The sequence below is a fragment of the Macaca mulatta genome, chromosome 4 (genome assembly GCF_049350105.2).
Source record: "Macaca mulatta isolate MMU2019108-1 chromosome 4, T2T-MMU8v2.0, whole genome shotgun sequence".
NCBI lineage: Eukaryota > Metazoa > Chordata > Mammalia > Primates > Cercopithecidae > Macaca > Macaca mulatta.
Window position 1 is genome coordinate 72,453,726 of NC_133409.1, and position 9,016 is coordinate 72,462,741.

Below are 9,016 nucleotides of genomic sequence, written 5' to 3' on the forward strand. Positions count from 1 at the left end.
TGGTCACAGTAAAGGTAATTAATAGAGCATCTTCAAAAGTTTAGGTTTTTTTCTCTTTTTTAGTAGTCAAATGTTACAAATATTTATGAAATAAAATATCACTATTTCTCTCAGTGCCATCCCCTGGAGGTGTCCAATGCTAACAGACTGGTATAAACAGTAGCATTCTGCATCCACACCTTTGTTCATATAAACAAATGCCAGTGTGTGCACAGGCATGCAAACACACACACACACGCACACACGCTACACCACTTATTTTTTGCTTGGATGTTGTTCACTGAAGTATTAGGGTTAGACAGCAGAAAGATCATTTAGGAAAGTATTCCAACAGTTCTTATGAAAATGAAGTGGCAATAGGATTGGGAAGTTGAAGAAAGATCAAGGAAGCAGATGGGAGACAGAATCGAAAGGAATAATGATTAAATTAGAAAGGGAGGTGGAGAGGATGAAACGTGTTGGTGACTGGGTCAATGCTCTTAACATTTTTAACAGAAGTAAAAAGTTATGAGCAAAGTCAATAAGAAAATGACTATTTAGTTTTGAATATGTTCATAGGAATGACTACAGTAGTGATTTTAAAGCCGTGGGAAAATAAGTTAAATAAGCATTTAAATACTATGAGGAAATATCGAAGTCTTATACTAGATAAAAAGTTATGTCGACCTGATCATACGCTTGGCTCAACATAATTTGAAAACCGATTAAAATGTCATTTCATTTTGCCAACACAACATAAGCTCCATATAATGTAACCAGATCATTAAAAGAATGGGACTGCTTAAATTAAATGACAAGTTTGAGGCTTAGAACATAATACACTTAATTTTTTTTTTCTTTGAGTTAAAAATATCAATGTTAATCAATTACGGCAAGATAATAACCTGACTTATGCAATGATTTGATTTCATTTTATTGAAACAAATCACCTTGTATTAACTCTACTGAAAATTTCATTTTAAATAATTGTTTTAATCCAAACCTGAGTAAACCCTACTTAACTTTTTGCAAATGCACAAACCAATATTTTAGCTAATAAATAAGCCTTTGCATCTGGGTCCATATTTATTCATTTAGGAAAACACAGCTTTTAAGTTTGGCTTAAAACACATCTATTGTTTTTGCACGAAACAACATGAGGTAGCTTTATCTTCATAGAATGTAAGAATACAAGTGGCATCCAGTTCTCAATAATTAGGGTGGGAGAAGATTGTTTCTACCACATAAAGTATCTTCAAGCAAATTCAAAAAAACCACCTCCTGTAGGTAAACAAAGTGTCATTTAATCATAGTTTAGCAAGTGAAAGTTATTTTATAGTGAAAAGGGATCTCTGTAGGTGAGTGCATCCTATTCCCAGAGTAATCAATTTACATGTAGAGTGGAGATTTTATTCCCACCCCATTTGCCCCTTCAGCTAGACACTCTTGTATAGCAAAAAATATGTACAATCATATATAATGGTTCTTCTAGGGAAGGAATAAATAGTAAATTTAATTTTAAAAGATAATGAAAAGCAGGATGTACTCACTAAATAGTTATGCACATTAGAATTACTTCTATAAATTAAATGATAAACAATGTATATATAACAACTCATGCAAATTAGTATTCTTCTGTAAGATGGTGACCCTGAGACTCTGAAAATATTATTGCATCCGTGGGTAGTATAGTGTGTCCTTTCTTAACTCCCTGTATTAATCCAGGTTCTCCAGGGAAACAGAACCCATAGAAGGTTATCTATCTATTATCTATCTATCTATCTATCTATCTATCTATCTATCTATCTATCTATCTATCTATCTGTCTGACTGTCTATCTATCTATCTATCTATCTATCTATCTATCTATCTATCTATCTATCTATCTATCTATCATCTCTCTATCATCTATCTATCTATCTATCTTCTATCTATCTATCTATTGAGAGAAAAAGAGGAGAGAGGAGAGAGATTTATTTTAAGCAGTCGGCTCACATGATTGTGGGAGGAGCTGGCAAATCTTAAATGAGAGCAGGGAAGAGTTAATGTTACAGTCTCAGTCTGAAAGTCTGGAGGCAGAGATCCATCTTCCTAAAGGGACCTCAGTTTTTTTCTCTTAAGGCCTTTACTCATAAGATGAAGTTCAGCCACATTTATGGAGGGTAATCTGCTTTACTCCATGTCTACTGATTTAAATAATTAATCACACCATCATACTCCCCAACTTCCATGAAATTTATGTTTTTAGCCAATTTTCACTAGAGACATATCCATTCTTCTGAAAATCTCAGTTCACATTAAGTGTACTACTTGCCCCCTTCCCCTGTCTTTCCAAAAGCCCCAATTGTACAAGTTTAAGTACATTTGATGAGAGTATACATTTCTTTTCCAAAAACACTTCATGGATAACTAGGCATCAAAATGCTTCTCATATATAAATTGAGAACATATCATTCTGTGTCTAAATCCATTTTAGAAGTACAGTTTTCAAGCTTAAATCAATCAGTGCCTACTTTTAAAAATACACATGTATTTTTTTCTTCTCTAAACCTATAGGCCATTATAATATTGAAATTTACTTTTCTCATGAAAATTGTTTTAGATAAGTGGATTATAGTTTTACTTTTAGACAAACATAATTTTTTCAATCTTATCCTGAAACCTTGAAAAATATCTAGTTGATATAAAAATTAGTTTACAGATTTCATTTCTTTGTTAAATATAATTTAATGCCACCTTTTATTTTTTTTAAAATCATCTTTGATACTGTTGAGAGAAACACCATAACTCCAAGCTATAGTCTGCTGTTCTAAGCCTACATGGATAAAAAGAAATCCTTGAATGACAGAGCAAATTCAAAGCACAAGTGTGTTCTCATTCTACTTGATTCATTGGAAAACTCTTTAAAAATTTCCCTGTATCTTCCTGACTCTGGCATGTTTGTACCTTGACCCCATAGCCACTGATTGCCTGAGGGATCTTGAAATTGTATACATTGATGGAAGATTTATTGCAAGAATTCCCCCCAGTTGTTCAGACTTCTTTAAATACTTATCCTTTGCAATACGACTTTTCAGCTCTTGACTCTGGGCCATCCTTATCACTTGCTTTTGTCAACAGGATGGTACTAAATATAACCTAAAAAGAAACTTGGCAAAGTGCTTCCAAATTTTGGCTTTTGCCCCCTGTTGCTCTTGAAATTCAACTGCTGACTAAAAAAGAGTTTTCTAGATGTTAAGAGTCTCGTGGCTATTCACACCCATCACCCAAGGCTACAGTCAGACATATTAGAGTGGCCCTCCTAGCTGGCCAGCCAAGCTGTTAGCCAATCCTGTCAGCTGATCACTGACACGTTAGCAAAGCCCAGAAAAGATCAGTCAAAATTGACCATACAGGCAGATTTGCCCAATTGATAAGTGAACTCATAACAAATGCTAAATTCTTATTGTTTTAATCACTGGGATTTGGGGTAGTTTGTTATTTAGTACTAGGTAACATTTTAAATGGACTTTGCTATAGTCTCAGACAAACATTTAAACTTATTCAACTGACTTCCAGCATGAATCATGGTAAGTAATAATTATTTCTGAAATTCCTCTGCAAATCAGGAGTACTGATTTAAATTATAAAAGACATCACATTGACAATACATTTCTCCAATTACCCTCTAATCTTTCCACTCACATGCAAAATACATAACAGATTCAAACACTCATCTCCAGGGTAAGATACAATTTAGCCATTTTGCTTGTGATTGGGACTACAGGTACACACCACTGTGCCCGGCTCATACTGTTTTAATTAGAGTAGCTTTGCACACATTTTGACATCAGGAAGTGTGAATCCTTTAGTTTTTTCTTTTTTTTTTTTTTCTGCAAAAGGTGTCATTGGGATTTTGGTAAGAATTGTATTGAAACCGTAGATTGCTTTGGGTAGTATAGATATTTTGACAATATTAAATATTCCATATATGAACAGGGAGTGCCTTTCCATTCACTTATGACTTTAATTTCATTTAGCAATATTCTACAGTTTTCAGTATATAAGTCTTTTGCCAGCTTGGTTAAGTTTATTCCTAAATGTTTTATTATTTTTTATGCTATTAGAAATGGTATTGTTTTAATAATTTTCTTTTTGGATTATTAATTGTACATGTATTAAAAACCACCATGCCAGGTGTGGTGGCTCATGCCTGTAATCCCAGCACTTTGGGAGGCCAAGGTGGTTGGATCACTAGTTCAGGAGATGCAGACCAGCCTGGCCAGCATGGTGAAACCCTGTTTCTGCAAAAAATACAAAAATTAGCCAGGTGTAGTGGCGCACGCCTGTAATCCCACCTAACTGGGTGACTGAGGCAGGAGAATCACTTGAACCTGGGAGGTGGAGATTGCAGTGAGCCAAGATCGCACCATTGCGCTCCAGCCTGGCGACAGAGCGAGACTCTGTCTCAAACAAAAACCAAACAAACAAAAACTACTACTTTGGAGGTGTTTATTTTGTATCTATAACTTTACTTGTTTATTGATTCTAATAGATCTATTTGTGGAACCTTATGGTGTTTACGTGTAAGATCCTATCATCTGCAAACATAATTTTACTTCTGCCATTTCCATTTGGACTTATTTTATTTCTTTCTCTATTCTAATAGCTCTAAGACTTCCAGTATTATGTTTAATAAAAATGGTAAGAGTAGGCATCCTTGCCTTGCTCTTGATCTTAGAGGAAAACTCTGTTTTTCACCATTAAGTATAATGCTAGCTGTGGGCTTTTCATATGTAACATGTATTATATTGAGGTAATTTCCTTCCATTTCTAATGAGATGAGGTTTTGTACCATGAAACGATGTTGAATTTTGTCAAATGCTTTTTCTGCATGATTTGAGATAATCATGAAGTTTTTGACCTTCATTCTATCAATGTGCTTTATACATTGAGTTTCACATGTTGAACTATCTTTTCATTCCAAGAATATATTAATATTCCATTTGTTTATGATTTTATAATTCTTTTAGTGTACTTTTGAATTTGACTTGCTAGTATTCTGTTCAGAATTTTTGCATCAATATTCATCAGAGGATATTGGCCTATAGTGTTTTTTGTTTGTTATGTTTTGTTTTGTTTTGTTTTTGTAGTATCTTTGTCTGACTTTGGGTAATACTGGCCTCATATAATAAGAATATATTCTCTCTTCTTTAGTTTTTGAAAGACTTTGAAAATGATTCTGTTAATCTCTCTTTAATTGACTGATAGATTTCACCAGTGAAGCCATGTAGTCCTGGCATTTTTACTGTTGGAAGGTTTCTGTTTATTGATTCAATCTCCTTACTATTTATAGGTCTATCCAGATTTTTTATTTCTTCATGATTTAATCATGGCAGGTTGTACATATTGAGGAATTTATCTATTTCTTCTGGCTTGTCCAATTTGTTGGCCTATTGTTCATGATAGTCTCATAAATTCATTTTATTTCTGTGGCATTGTTATGTCTTCTCTTTCACTTCTAGTTTTTGTTATTTGAGTCTTCTCTCTTTTATTTTTTAATTAATCTAAATATTTCTCATATTTGTTGTTCTTTTCAAAAAATCATTTCTTGGTTTTGTTGATTTTTTTCTATTGTTTTCTGCTCTGTGTCTTGTTTGTTTCTGTTCTAATGTTTATTATTTCCTTTATTGATTATCTTATGGAAGTTCCATTTTATGTAACAAATTGCTTTTCTCATACTTCTTTAAGGATTCTCTCTTTGTCTTTGACACTTGACAGTTCGATTATAACCTGTCTTGGTACTGGTCTTCTCGAGTTTATCCTAGTCACAGTACATTAAACTTCTGAAATGTGAATGGCCATTTCTTTCCTCAGATTTGGGAAGTTTTGGGCCACCATTTCTTCCAATAAGCTCTCTGCCCCCTTTTCTCTCTATTTTCCTTCTTATACATCCATAATTCATGTATTGTTTTGCCTGATGATCTACCATAACTTCCTTAGACTTTCTTCACATATCTTCATGCATTTTTTTGTTCCTCTGAATGCTAATTTCAGATCACCTGTCTTTAAGTTTGTTGATTCTTTTTTCTACATGATCAAGTCTGCTGTTAAACATTTCTAATAAATTCTTTAAGTTATTGCATTATTCAGCTTCAGAATTTGTTTGGTTCTTTGATATAGCTTCTACCGCATTGTTAGTGCGTTATTTTCCTGATTTTGTTTACTTGTCTATCTGTTCTCTGTTAGCTCATTGGGTTTCTTTAAAATGGTTGCTTTGAATTCTTTGTCAAGTAGTTCATAGATCTTCACTTCTTTAGGATAGTTTTCTGGAGGTTTCTTTTTCTTTTGATTTGATCAGATTTTCCTGTTTCTTCATATGTCTTGTTAAATTTTACTGGGATTTTGGCACTTAAAAAAACAGTTACCTCTCCCAGTCTTCATGGACTGGATTTGCACAGTGGGAGAGCTTCACTAATCAATCCAGCTTAATATTTTGGAGCCCTCTCCAACTTTTTCTAGAGACATAACTTCTCTTGGCTTGCAGATCTAACTTTCCAATCAGAAAATTTGCAGAGCTTATTTTTTAGCAGCTCAGGTTGTCTTCGTCCCTCTGGTGTCTATCTACAGTAATCCAGGTTCTATTGTGTTTCAAGAACCCACCAATCTCTCCTTTGTTCTCAGAAGCCTCCAGACATCCAAATTATGCCACTTCTCCATCTATGCTACAAATCAGGCAAAACAGAAACCAGTTCATTCTGCAGAGCCCCAAACACCAGGACATTGGACATGGGACCCACTCTTCACATTTCCTCATAAGATAATAGTTGTAAGTTGAACCTTTTCTCCTGGTTGTTCCTAACTGTGCCAGATTAGGCAGGGGCCATCAAAGAGAAAATACAACAGTTTTTCTTACCCATTCCAGTGTGGTGGCTATTCTTGGCTTTTTTGCTCACTTGGTGGATTACAAATTCTTAACTGGTTTCTAAAGTTTCTATAAAAGCTTTTTGGAAATACATTGCTGTTAAATCATTGTCTTTGGAGGAAAATGGTCTGGGGCTTTCTGTTCTACCAACTTGTTAACATCATTCCTCACATATAATTATCGTGTGTTAAAAAGTGTACCTAAATTGAAAATATTTTTTGTCATAGTACAAATATTTCTAATCTTAATTCTTTAGCTATCTGAAAACATTTTAATGTATGTATTTATAAGGGAGAATTGCAACAAAATATTTCAGTGGTCAAAATTAATTCAAGATATATTGAATTTTATACAATTTTAAATTATTTGATTTTATGTTTCTTTGCTACTTATTATTTAGTTCTATTTGTGAAAGGAAAATAAATCTTGGGGCCAAAATCACTAAACTAAAGGGAAAAGTCAAGCTGGGAACTGCTTAGGGCAAACTTGCCTCTCATTCTACTCAAAGTCACCCCTCTACTCACTGAGATAAATGCATATCTGATTGCCTCATTTGGAGAGACTAATCAGAAACTCAAAAGAATACAAGCATTTGTCTCTTATCTACCTATGACTTGGAAACCCCCTCCTTACCTTGTTTGTCCCACCTTCACCTTGAGTTTTCCCACCTTTCTGGACTGAACCAGCATACATCTTACACATACTGATTGATGTCTCATGTCTCCCTAAAACGTACAAAACCAAGTTGTGCCCCTACTATCTTGGGCACATGTCATCAGGACCTCCTGAGGCTGTGTCATGGGTGCCTGTCCTCAAACTTGGCAAAATAAACTTTCTAAATTAACTGAGACCTGTCTCAAATTTTTGGGGTTCATAGGTTCCATGGGGAATTTCATAGGGTAACAACCCTTTCAAAGTTTACTTTGAATGTGCTTAATTATAATATAGTCTCAAAAATCTCAAAAAGTCTAATGGACCTTGTAAACTATTTAAATAAAAACTGAAGAGTAATATGTTTTTATACTTTTAATATTAGTATATTTAATCTGATTATTTAAACCTTGTATTTTAAAAAATTATTGATAATAAAATGAAGTAAAAGATAACATTTTACCACAATATAGAAATTCTTATACAATCTTGATCTGTGCACTACACTAAAATTATTAAATATTTAGTTTTTAACTTATACCATATTAACTAAAATTGATAATAATCTGTTTTTTCCACTAGCTAAAGCAAGGCTTATCTCACTGGGATGTTTTATTTATTTGTATGTTGCTTTAGTGTATCAAAACATTAAGTAATACAGGATAAGTAATGCAAAGTGGAATATACATCAGAAAGTCTATTTTATTAAACATTAGTTTTATTTCTAAGTTTTTTATTCTGTGGCTGTATAAAGCATAGTCATTCATTACTTGTTCTGTTAAATCTATTTGTCCAGATAAATTTGCAAGGAAGGAGCAGAGACCAACACATAATATAAGATTAAGAAGATTTTATTTATTTGTTGAATTTCCAAATCATTTAGCTTTATTTTGGAACAAGAGCTGCAAAGACTGTCACTTATGCTCAAAGTGTAACACAAAATATTGCCAGGTTTTAATTTCATGATGATTTGTTATGAATATATTTGCTTCCTCTTTTTGCAATCCCCTTTATGTAACATAATGTGTTGAATCAATAAATTATCCTTTTACTAAAAAAAATAAATTATCCAAATGTGTTGAATTAATAAATTATCCATATTAATAAATTATCCATGCCTGAACTGACTTTGCTAATAATCTCTTTATAACAACTTTAATCCTCATAATCAATGGCACTAAACAAAACAATTTTATCAAGTTTTACATTTGACAAGAACATTATGTAAGCATACACAGTCTGTGTGTAGAAGATAATGGCTATAATACTAACTGGCTTTACCTTCCAAAAGAATTTTGGTTATAAGTATGTCAGTTGAGAAAAATGACGAGACAAGTCTCAGTCATTTCAGGAGGTTTATTAGCCAAAGTTAAGGATGCACTCCCAGAAGATAGGTCTATCCCTTTCTCCAAAGACGGTTTTGAAGGCTCCAAATTTAAAGGGAGAAAGGAAGGAACTGAACCCCAAAAACTGGTTTCAAGC